Source organism: Equus caballus, chromosome X (assembly GCF_041296265.1).
Source record: "Equus caballus isolate H_3958 breed thoroughbred chromosome X, TB-T2T, whole genome shotgun sequence".
In the NCBI taxonomy this organism is placed as follows: Eukaryota; Metazoa; Chordata; class Mammalia; order Perissodactyla; family Equidae; genus Equus; species Equus caballus.
The window spans coordinates 41,633,972-41,647,423 of NC_091715.1; positions in this window are offsets into that span (position 1 = coordinate 41,633,972).

The following is a 13,452-nucleotide window of genomic DNA, read 5'->3' on the forward strand; positions in this document are numbered from 1 at the left end:
GTCATATATGGAATACTACTCAGCCATCAAAAAAATGAAATCATGCCATTTGCGACAACATGGATAGACCTTGAGGGTATTATGTGAAGCAAAATAAGTCAGATGGAGAAAGATAATTAACCATATGATTTCACTCATATGTGGAATATAAACAGACATATAGATACAGAGAACAGATTGGTGGTTACCAGAGGGGAAAGGGGGTGGGGGGAGTGAGCAGGTGGAAAAGGGGCACATGTGTACAGTGATGGATTGAAAGTAGACCTTCGGTGGTGAGCACGATGTAGTGTATACAGAAGTAGAAATATAATGCTGTACACCTGAAATTTATATAGCGTTGTAAACCAATGTTACTTCAATAAAAAAAACTAACTTAACTTTACCCTTTGAGGAACTAGAAAAAGAGCAAACTGAAGCCATAGCTAGTAATAGGAAGGAAATAATAAAGACTAGGGCAGAGACAGTTGAAATAAAGAATAGAAAAACAATACAGGGAATCAATGAAATCAAAAGCTGGTTCTTTGAAATGACAAAAAAACTGACAAATCTTAACTAGACTGACTAATAAAAAACCGAGAGAGAAGAAGTAAATCACTAAAATCAGACATGAAAGCAGGGCATTACTACTGAGCTTGCAGAAGTAAAAGGATTGTAAGAGAACACTATGAAGAAATGCGTGCCAGACAGATAACCTAGGTGAAATATACATATTCCTAGAAACAAACTACCAAAACTGACTCAAGAAATAGAAAATCTGAAGAGACCTATAACAAGTAAAGAGATTGAGTCACTAATGAAAAATTTCCCAATAAGGAAAAAGCCCATGGCCAGATAATTTCACTGGTGAATTCTATCAAACATTTAAAAACTTAACACCAATCCTTCTCAAGTTGTTCCAAAAAAATAGAAGAGGGAATACTTCCTGAAAACAGAGCTAGACAAAGACACTATAAGAAAAGAAAATTACATACTAACATCCCAAATGAATATAGATACAAAACTTCTCAACAAAATACTAGCAAACCATAGCCAGCAGCATATTTAAAGGATTGTACACCATGACCAAGTGGGACGTATCCCAGAAATACATATGAAAATCAGTATAACCACATTAATATAATAAAGAGGGAAAAAACACGATCATCTCGATTGATGCAGAAAATGCATTTGTCAAAATTCAGCATTCTTTTATGATTAAAAAAACACAAAAAAAGAAGAATAGAAGGGAATTTCCTCAACATGATATAGGGCATTTAGGAAAAACCTATAGCTAACATCAGACTCAATAAACTCAATGGTGAAAGGATGAAAGCTTTTCCTTTCATATCAGGGATAAAACAATGTGTCTGCATTTGCCACTTCTATTCAACGTTCTACTGGAAGTTATAGCCAGAGGAATTCAGCAAGAAAAAAAAGCCATCCAAATTGGAAAGAAAAAATTCAAACTATCTCTATTCACAGACAACATGAACTTGTATATTGAAAATCCTAAAGAATCCACACACAAAAAACTATTAGAGCTAACAAAAATATGTAGCAAAGTTGTAGGATATAACATCAACACACAATAATCAGTTGTTTTTTACTCTAGTGCTGAACAACCAAATAGGAAATGAAGAAAATAATTCCATTTACAATGGCATGATAAAGAATAGAATACTTAGGGATTAATTAACAAAAGATTTACAATGCTTGTAACAGAAAATTACAAACATTGATAAAATAAGTTAGGAGAAACATTAACAATGGAAAGCAATACTGTGTTAATGGATTGGAAGATTTGATATTTTAAGTATGGCAATATTCCTGAAAGTGATCGACAGATACAAGGCAATCTCTATCAAAATCCCTATCGCCTCTTTTGAAGAAATGGAAAATCTCAGCCTAAAATTCATATGTAATTGTAAGGGACCCCAAATAATCAAAACAATCTTGAAAAAGAAGAACCAAGTAGGAAAACCCACAATTTCAAATTTCAAAACTTCAGTAATCAAAGTGTGATCCTTGCATAACGATGGATATAGATTAATGGAACGGAACTGAGGGTTCAAAAATAAACTCATACATCTATGGTCATTTGATTTCTGACAAGAGTATCAAAATCATTCAATTGGAAAGACTAGTCCTTTTAACAAATGGTGTTGGGAAAACTGGATATCCATATACAAAAGAATGTAGTTGACTTCTTCCTCATCTGTATACAAAAATTAATTTAAAATGGAATAAATAACCTAGATACAAGACCCCAAACTATAAAACTATTAGAAGAATACATAGTGTTGAATCTTCATGACTTTGGATTTGGCAATGATTTTTTAGATACTTCACCAAAATTACAAAGAACAAAAGAATGAAATTGATACATTGGGCTTCATCAAAATTAAATACTTTGGTGCATTAAGGGACACTATCAAGAGAATGAAAAGACAACTCCCAGAATGGGAGAAAATATTTGCAAATCAAGTATTTGATAAGCATCTAGTATCCAGAAAATATACATAACTCTTACAACAAAAGACAAACAATCTAATTAAGCAGCAGGCCAAGAACTGAATAGACATTTTTTTTTTTTTAAGGAAGATTAGCCCTGAGCTAACTGCTGCCAGTCCTCCTCTTTTTGCTGAGGAAGCCTGGCCTTGAGCTAACATCCGTGCCCATCTTCCTCTACTTTATATGTGGGATGCTTGCCACAGCATGGTGTGCCAAGCAGTGCCATGTCCGAACCTGGGATCTGAACCGGTGAACCCTGGGCCGCCGAGAAACAGAACATGTGCACTTAACCGCTGCGCCACCGGGCCGGCCCAGGCATTTCTGCAAAGTAGACATATAAATGACCAATAAGGCCACGAAAAGATGTTCAACATCACCGCTATAAACTGAATGTTTCTGTCCCTCCAAAATTTATACGTTGAAACCTAATCCCCAATGTGATGGTATTAGGAGGTCGGGCCTTTGGGAAATGAGTAGGTCAGGAGAGTGGAGCCCTTGTGAATGGGATCAGCGCTCTTATAATAGAGGCCCCAGAGAGCTCCCTTACCCCTTCCACCATGTAAGGTTACAACAAGCAGTTGACCATTTAGAAAGGAGGAAGTGGGCCCTCACCAGACACTGAATCTGCTGGCGCCTTGATCTTGGACTTTCTGGCCTCCAGAACTGTGAGAAATAATTTTTTTAAATGTTATTCAGCCTATGGTATTCTGTTATAGCAGCCCAAATGAACGAAGACAATCACTAATCATTAGGGAAATTCAAATTAAAACCACAACGAGATACCACTTCACACCTACTAGGAGGGCTATAATAGAAAAAAAGGAAAATATCAAGTTTTGAAAAGGATGTGGGGAAATTGGAACACTTACACCTTGTTGGTAGGAGTATAAAATAGTTCAGCTGTTTGGAGTTTCCTCATAAGATAAACATAGAATTACCATATAACCCAGCAGTTCCACTCTTGGCTTTATACCCTAAATAATTTAAAATAGGTGTTCAAGGGAAAATCTGTACACAAATGTTTATACCAGTCATCTACACAATAGGCAATCAACTGATGAATAGATAAACGAAATGTGATAGCCATACAATGGGATATTATTCAACCATGAAAATGAAGTACTGATACATTCTACAACATGGATGAACTTTGAAAACGTTATGTTAATTGAAAGAAGCCAGACGTGAAAGGTCCCATAGTGTATGATTCCATTTGGATGAAATATCCAGAACAGGCATATCCATAGAGACAGAAAGCATATTAGTGGTTGCCAGGGACTGGACTGAGGAAAAGGAGGATGAAGAATGACTATTTAAATGGATATGTGGTTTCCTTTTCGGGTGATGAAAATGTTCTGGAATAAGATAAGAGGTGATGGCTGTACAACGTTGTGAATATGCTAAATGCTACTGAATTGTACACTTTAGAATGGTAAATTTTATGTTATGTGTATTTTACCACAACAAGAAAAAAACCCAATGGATTGTTTTGGCCTGCAGTCCCAAGCTTGATGACCCTTGTTCTAGGGATTTAAAAACTTTTACTTAATTTTCAGTCTACCTAGAAGCAATATTTTACCACTCTATTTGGAATGTTGAAACTGTTACTTTATAGGTATCTTTACTTTGCCAGCTTTATGCTATAATTGTCTTATGTGTTACTACATCTATTGAAAACCCATTAAACATTTTCATGATTTTTGCTGTCAAATATAATTTTAAAAAACTCAAAAGGATGAAAGTAGTCTATCATATTTAGTCAGACATTTACTGGTTTCTTCTTCTCTTCCTTCATTTCTGCTGTTTCAGATTTCCTTCTGGTAATATTTTCTTCCTGTCTGAAAAGCCTCTTTTTACTGTTCTTTTACAGCATATCTGCTGGCTATAATTACTCTTAGATTTACTTTATCTGGGGATGTCTTTATTTCACCCTTTTCCTCTATACATTTTCACTGGAAATAGAATTTGGAACAGACAGATCTTTTCTTTCTGCACTTGAAAAATGTTGTGCCACTTCTTTCTGGCCTCATGGTTTCTGATGAGAAATCTAAAGGCGTTTGAATCATTTTTCCCATTTTTTTTGGCTATTTTCAAGATTTTTTTCTTTGTCTTTCATTTTTGGCAACTTGATTAGGATGTTTCTGTGCATGAATTTCTTTTGGTTTATATTATTTGGGGTTCACTCAGCTTCTTGAATTGGTAAGTTTATATCTTTGCCAAACTTGGAAGATTTTCTGCCACTGTTTCTTCAAACATTTTTTTTTCGCCAGCACATTCCTTTTTCTCTCTTTCTTGGACTCTGATGATGCAAATATTTGACTATTTGTTATTGACCCACACGTCCCTAAGGGTATGTTAGTTATTTTTAAATATTTTTCTCTTTGTTTTTTAGAATGCATAATTTCTGTTGATTGATCTTAAAGTCTGCCGACTCCTCTGTCATCTCTATTCTGCTATTGCATCCATCCAGTGATGTTTTCTCAAAATTTCTGTTATTGTAGCTTTCACTTCTAAAAGTTTCATTTGGCTGGTTTTTTTTTTTTTTTTTTTTTTTGCAGCTTCTATATCTTTGCTGAGTGTATTAGTTATTGCTGTGGAAGAAATTACCACAAATTTAGTTCTTTTAAGAACACAAATTTACTATCTTACATATTCTGTCAATCAGAAGTTGACACAGCTTATCTATGTCCTCAATTTGGCTTCAGTTGAGGTATTGGCCAGGGCTCTATTCTCATTTGGAGCTTGACTGGTGACGTGTTTGCTTCTAGGTTCACTCAGGTTGTGAGAATTTGCTTCTTTATGTCTGTAAGATTAAGGGCCCCTGATTTTTATTGGTTGTCAGTTGGAGGACATGCTTAGCCCCTGGAGGCTGCTTGAAGTTCCTTTATAACATGGTTCTCTTACAATATGGAAGCTTGCTTTTTCAAATCCAGCAAGGGAGAAAGACAGAAAGTTGGCTAACAAGATGGAGTTTTGTATAGTATAGCGTAAACACAGAAGTGATTAAAGTCTTAAAGTGATTAAAGACCTTAAAGTCTGTCTGCCACACTGAGAATTTGTATTTTAACATTTGTTGCAAGAATGTTCAAGATTGCTTATTTAAGCATTTTTATAATAGCTACATTTGTCAGATAATTACAACATTTGTGTCATCTCTGTTTATGTCTATTTCCCATGCAACTTGGAATTTATTTTTTTATATGCCTAATAATTTTGAATCGCATCTTGTCATTTTAAACATTATGTTACAAGACTCTGGGTGTCTTTTAAACTCTATGGAGAATGTTGAAATTTGTTTTAGCAGGCAATTGACTTTGATTAACATCTGGCCCCAAGTTCCAACTCTCCTCCTGTTGGTTCTGTTTCTAGTGCCAGTTAAGCTTTCAGACTGTAGTGCTATTTGCATCTGTCTTGTAAATGCACCACTCAGTGGCCATTCTGGGTCGTAGGAAGTGGTCTATCAGTTACTTCAGTTCCCAAAATTTTGGTAGGCTAATTAGGGTCAGATCCACAATGCACAGCTCAAGCGTGAGCCCTGAAGTTCATAAACAACTTTAAGGGTACTTTCCCAAGATCCTCCTTCTCTGCAACTTTCCCAGTACTTTCTGTTTCCCTGGGTCTCCTCCTTTTGGTCCTCCAGCCAGAAACTTGGTAGTTACCTTGGTTTGTCATTCTCTGATATACACTTTCGTGATTGGGCCATCTCCTAGCCCAAGAAATGGAGAACAGAGAGAGAAAAAGGGTAACTCAGGTTCACCCCACCCTCTTGGAACTACAGTTCCATCAAATGCACAAGATGAGTTCCCTTCCCTCAGAGTTTTGGCTCTTGAGATTTTTCCATTTCTACCACAGGATTTCCTGGGATCTGGGGCATGAGAGAACAAAAAAATTGCAGATAAAAATGGGGAGGGAGTTCTGTAATCCCTCTGAGCACTAGGAGTTACCTTTCCTGATCCTTGAGACAGTAGTAGAAGACTTCTCCTGGAGCTCTTTCTCTCTGCCACCATTCCCACTTCTGTGTTTCAGGCTATGTTAAGTTCAGACTAGGGCATACCAAAGGAAAAAGAAAGGTTAAAAAAGTAAACTAATTGCTTATAAGGTGGTGATTCTATTTCTGGTCTTATTTCCTTTTCTGTCTTGCTGCTTTTTACTTTTCAGAGACCTCAAATAGCTGCCCTTGTATTCTGTCATAGTTTTATAGTTGTGCTCAGTGGGAGAGACAGGGTGAAGCATGCGTTCTACATCTCACCCAGGACCAGAACTCCTGCAATAGATTCTTTACTGTTCTCTCTCTTCTACTCTAGCCCTTCTTACAAACAATCCTCTACACATCAACTGGAGTGGTCCTCAAAACTATTCATAAGATTATACCACTCTATTGATCAAAACCCCTGAGTGGGCTTCCCATTTTACTTATAATAAAACAAACTCCTTATGATAGCCTACAAAGCCCTACATGATCTGACCCCTGCCTCTCTCTCCAAACTAATATCATATCCCTCACTCACACCACTCTAGCCCCATGCATTTTCTTTCAGTTTTTAGTACATGGCAAACTCAATTCCTCTTTAGAGATTTGCATTTGTTGTTCTGTCATTCTGGGATTCTCTTCTCCAAGATATTAGCATGGCTGACCACTTTCGTCTTATTTAGATCTCAGCTCAAATGCCATCCCCTCAGATAGTCCTTTTAGACCACTTAGTCTAAAGTAGCCTAATGCTTTGCATCACTTCTATTACCTTCAGAGAAACACAGCTTCTTAAAAGTGTCTAATGCATGTATTTTCTTTTTCCCACTAAAATTTCAGTTTTGGAGGGCAGAAAGTTCTGTGAGTCTTTCTTCTTCACTGCTGTATCCTCAGTCTGCTTAGAATAGAACTTTACACAAGATGGATTCTAAAAACATACTTTTTCCGTGAATGAATATATTTCCAATCTTATTTCTTTTTTTTTTTTTTTTTTTTTTAAGATTTTATTTTTTTCCTTTTTCTCCCCAAAGCCCCCCGGTACATAGTTGTGTATTCTTCGTTGTGGGTCCTTCTAGTTGTGGCATGTGGGACGCTGCCTCAGCGTGGTTTGATGAGCAGTGCCATGTCCGTGCCCAGGATTTGAACCAACGAAACACTGGGCCGCCTGCAGCGGAGCGCGCGAACTTAACCACTCGGCCACGGGGCCAGCCCCTCCAATCTTATTTCTATGCACACATTTTAAAAACATCAAACATTTTTTATAAAAGCTATGTTTAGTAGGACTTAATATTCTGTTTCATTAAATATATTTCAACAACACCACCTCAAGAGCTGCTTCATTGCAATAGGTGCTTTTGTGTGCAGTAGTGTAACAGTTTGCATTTAGCCATTCCTCTGGTATCTGATTTGCTTTGTGCTGAAATTATAATTTTGTCTTTGTTCATCTTGTCATTTTCTCATCCTTTTCTTTCAAGATTTTAGACGTCTTTTCATTAAGCATTTCTTTACTGCAACCATCTTGTTTATTAATATTACTTGATTTCATCCCTATCCCTCAACAACATAAGCTTCAGAATTGCTATTTTGTTCATTGCTGTATCTCTAATTTTTAGAACAGGCACTCTATAAATGATTGTTGAATGAATACATCACATTTACTTTCTTCAATTGCCTCATTTGTAAAACAGGGATGGTAATACCTATGTCACTGAATCTTGGGGAGAACAGTAGAGCTGTATTATGATGTGAATACTAGAGGACATGTGAGATGCCATGACTAGCTGAGAGTCTGGGTGCTGCACACCAACTTCCACAGCAATGCTAATGCAAATCTGTGTTTCAGCAAAATTTCAAACTCTAACCTGAAGTTGAACATTGGCTTTGCACTTACATATTTAAAACCACAAATTTTAAATCCAAAAGTGTCAAGTTTCAACTTCATAGGAAGACAATGAATCCCCAAAGGAATTTTATTTGATGGGAAATAGAAGTGAAATAGATTATGAAACATCTCATTTTTAAAGTCAAGGAATTGCAGAACTTAGACTTGGTGTAGTGGACAAAGGGAATAACTTTAAATTTCTGAGCAGGGGAGCAGTGTTATAAAGATGATGTTTGCATGTGAATGTATTTTCACTGCAAAAGAAGACTCCAAGTGTTCCATGCTGTTGTTTTTGGTGATGCTTTTGGACTGGTAAGTGGGAAGAGTGGGTGGGTTCTTTGTAGGGCCTCAGTAGTAGCAAAAGCTTTCCAGCAGCAGTGTTTGAGGGGGGCAGAAGAGAGTAGCCATGAGGGAATTTTTGTAGCTGTTTGCTTGCAAATTTAGAATATTTTGCTATGTTTCTCTTTGTGTGTGAGGAAGCTTGGCCCTGAGCTAACATCCGTGCCAATCTTCCTCTACTTTATATGTGGGATGCCGCCACAGCACAGCCTAACAAGTGGTGTGTAGGTCAGTTCCTGGGATGGAACCCGTGAACCTCGAGCTGCTGGAGTGGAGCGTGCCAACCCAACCACTACGTCACTGGGCTGGCCCCCGATTTTGCTATGTTTCTTGATCTGTAAAATACCAACAATTTAAAAGTAGTATGTGTTCTAAGTCCTCTTTCTTTCACACATATTCCTGGAGGCTACCTCTGCTTAAGTAGCTCTTTGCTTTTCACTCAATAGTTACCTTTTTTGGTATGCTGCAGAGAGCTTGGAAAGTACTGATGTCTCATTCAATGATTCATCCTATTTATTGCCTAATTTAAAAGGACAGTGAAAGCACTCGTAATTACCTTGTGATTTTCCATATTGACAGTTTAGCTAAGATATGGCAAGTCCCAAAGTAATTCAAAGTACTTTCAAGTTCTCTGCAGCCTGGCAGAGTGCGTGCCTGGAAAGAGAGAACATTACAGGGACCTGACCTTAACTCTCCAGCAGTCTCTACCGTCGTTCCTCTCCCAAGCTAAGGGATATAAGACTTCCATTATCTTCTGCCTCCACCTGAATTGCCTTGTCAGTAAGATGACTGCCTTAGGTCTAATGTCTAGACTTTACACGATGGTATGCTTTGGGAGCATCCCTAAAAGATCTGCCTCCAAATTTCTCCCTCAATGTCTTGCCACACTGCCTACACACTCCAATTTTATAAATTAATTCCTGTATTATATTACCAAAACATATGCTAAAATTACTTATAATAAGGATAAAGATAACTTTAATTCTGGAAAGCATCCTTTTTTGTCCGTTTTTTAAATCCATCTTGATAATTCTTTCCATATCCTAAAGAAATTACAATTTAATTGAAAGAAATTCCTTCCTTTAGAGTCATGCCTTTTGCATCTACCTAACTGTTCTTTTGAAATCCAAATTCTGTGTAAGTGAGGAGTCAAACCATTTGAAGCCATGGGCATCTTGGGATGTATTCATGTGGTAGAGAGGACAGAACATGGACTTGAAGTTATATCTGGGTTCAAATCCCTGCTCTACCATTTATTAACTGTGTGGCTTTGGGCAAGTCCCTTTAACTCTTTGGGCTTCAGTTTCCTGAGAATAGTGTTACTTAATTCATAGGATTTTGGTGAGGAGAGGGAAGGAGAAGAGAGGCGAGGTCCAGTTTATGTGGGTAATGAAGAACTATTGTGTGGCTAGCTTTGGAGATTTTAGAATTTCTCTATAATAGGTTGGTAATGGGGTGAAAGGAGCAGAAGTGAGTGGACAAAGGCTAGGGGGTTTGCTTGTCCCATTTTAACGTGGTCATCATACTCTTCTTACTCACGTGCTATATTTATTGGGAGTAGCTGATACTGATGTGGAAGGGCCTAAAGCCCTCCAAGCTTCCTTTAGGTGCTGCCACTGGGGCTCAAGAACAGGCCAGTGTCAAAAGAGGTCCTTGAATACAAACTTGCTGACTTAACACAACAATAACAAAAACAGCTAACGTTTATATAGTCCTTATTATGTGCAAGGTACTGTTCTAAGCACTTTACGTACATTAAATCGATTTCATGCTCACAAGACCCCAAAGATGTAGACACAATTATCTACATTTTACAGATGAGGAAACTGTTCAATGACAGAGATATGACAAAGGTAGGAAGTCTCTTATTTTTTAGGTCATTGGAGGCAGGACTCTGATCTTTCTCTTTGCTTCTAACCTCAGTAGTTGCCCTTCCAGGTACAGAGAGAGTATGGTCCAATATAATAGCCACTGTATTTTAAATCTGGCTGAGTCACTGAGTCTGGAGGTTCCAGCCCTGATAAACAGCTTTGTGAGGGGCTAGCAAACTTTGTCTTGCGGGATCAAATCCATGCTGTCCTAAAGCTGTTCACTCCCTCAAACACCCCATGATGCTTAACGTTATGTGTAAACTTGGCTACCCTATGGTGCCCAATTGTTTGTCAAACACTAGTCTAAAGATTCTTGTGAAGGTATTTTGTAGATGTGATTAATATTTACAATCAGTTGACATTTTTGCAGTTTTAAAAATTTATTTATATATATATTTTATTGAGGTATAATTGAAATATAACATTATATTAATTTTAGGTGTACAACATAATAATTTGGTATTTGTATACACTGTGAAATGATCACCACAATAAGTCTAGTTAACACTCAGTCACTATACATAGTTACAAATTTTTTTCGTTTTTTTCTTGTGTTGAGGACTTTTAAGATCCACTCTCTTAGCAACTTTCAAATGTGCAATACAGTATTATTGACTACACTCACCATGCTGTATTTTATATCCCCATAACTTATTTGTTTTATAGCTGGAAGTTTGTATCTGTTAACCCACTTCATCCACTCCCTAACCCCCTCCCCACACCAGCAGCCACCAGTCTGCTCTCTGTATCTATGAGCATGGGCTTATTTTTGTTGTTTGTTTTGTTTTTTAGATTTCACATGTAAGTGGGATCATATAGAATTTGTCTTTCTCTGTCTGACTTATTTCACTTAGCATAATGCTAAGTGTTGTTGCAAATGGCAAGATTTCATTCTTTTTTATGGCTGAATACTATTCCATTGTATATACATACCACAGTTTCTTGAATCCATTCATCCTTTGATGAACGCTTAGGTTGTTTCTGTATCTTGACTATTGTAAATAATGCTGCAATGAACATGGCATACATCTTTTCAAATTAGTGTTTTCATTTTCTTTGAATAAATACCCAGAAATGGAATTGCTGGATCATATTGTAGTTCTGTTTTTGATTTTTTGAGGAACCTCCATACTATTTTTCCTAGTGACTGTACCATTTACATTCCTACCAACAGTGCACGAGGATTCTCTTTTGTCCACATCCTCACCAACACCTGCTCTTTCTTGTTTTTTTTTCATAATAGCCATCCTAACAGGTGTGAGGTGATATCTCATTGTGGTTTTGATTTGCATTTCCCTGATGATTAGTGATGTTGAGCATCTTTTCATGTACCTGTTGGCCATCTGCGTGTCTTTTTTGTAAAACTGTCTTTTCAGATCCTCTGCCTACTTCTTAATCAGATTGTTTGGTTTTTTTTATGTTGAGTTGTATGACTTCTTTATATATTTTGGATATTAACCCCTTATCAGATATATGAAATGTGAATATTTTCTCACATTCAGTAGGTTACTTTTTCATTTTGTTGATGGTTTCCTCTGCTGTGCAGAAGATTTTTAGTTTGATGAAGTCACACTTGTTTATTTTTGCTTTTGTTGCCTTTACTTTTGGAGTCAGATCTGAAAAATCATCACCAAGACCAATGTCAAAGAGCTTACTGCTTTTGTTTTCTTCTAGGAGTTTTATGGTTTTAGGTCTTACATTAGAGTCTAAAGACTTTTTGGGGTTAATTTTTATGCATGGTGTAAGATAGTAGTCTAGTTTGATTCTTTTGCATGTAACTGTCCAGCATTTCCAGCACCATTTATTGAAGAGACTGTCCTTCCCCCATGGTACATTTTTTCCTCCTTTGTCATAAATTAATTGATCATATATGTATGGGTTTATCTCTCGGCTCTCTATTCTCTTCCAATGATCTATGTGCCTGTTTTTATGCCAATGCCATACTGTTTTGATTACTCTAGCTTTGTAATATTCTTTGAAATTAGGGAGCATGATGCCTCCAGCTTTGTTCTTCTTTCTCAAGTGCAATCAGTTGACTTTAAGTAAAAGAAATTACCCTCGATAATGTACATAGATCTGATACAAGCTTTAAGAGCAAAAACTGAAGTTTCCTGAGAAAGAAGGAATTCTGCCTCAAAACTGTAACATGGAAATCCTACCTGAGTTTCCAGCCTATAGATTTTGAATTTGCCAGCGCCCAAAATGACACAAGCCAATTCCTTAAAATAAATCTCTTTACTTATATATTTCCTGTTGGTCCTGTTTCTTTGGGGAACTCTGACTGATAGACACTCCATAGTGTGCTGTCTTTGATAGTGACCATTGATTGCAATTGTAGGAAGATGAGCATGCCACCACCCATGCTACCTGCTTTATATTTCTGCAAGCTCTCAAGCCTCCTGGGACCTTATTTCCTGTTCTGTCAAATAGACTTATTGATCCCTACCTTGCCAACTGATCTTCAGAATATTTAACAACTGGTATGGCATGGGCTTTGACCAATCAGAATGTACACTGGTCAAAAACCAACTAGTCAGCTATATTGATTAAAAATCAGTCCTAACTCATGGTGATTATCCGCTGTGTGTGAACACTTATTAAAAATTCATATTCTTATTCCAAATCAGCAGTTCTCAGTGGATTGTAGGAATCCATGTTTTTAACAAGCTATCTAGGGATTATGATTATCAGGCAAGCTTGGGAAGTACAGAAATAATGTCCAGGATCTCCTTTACATGGTAGGCTCTTAATGCATTTTAAACATCACTTCTTTCTATCAAGACCCCTTGGAAAAAGGTGTGATTTACTGTGTTATTCCATCCTTGGAACAACAAAAACAAACTTCTAACTGATGATATATTTAGATTCAGAGAAAATATGTGAGGATTTCAAATCATACTATA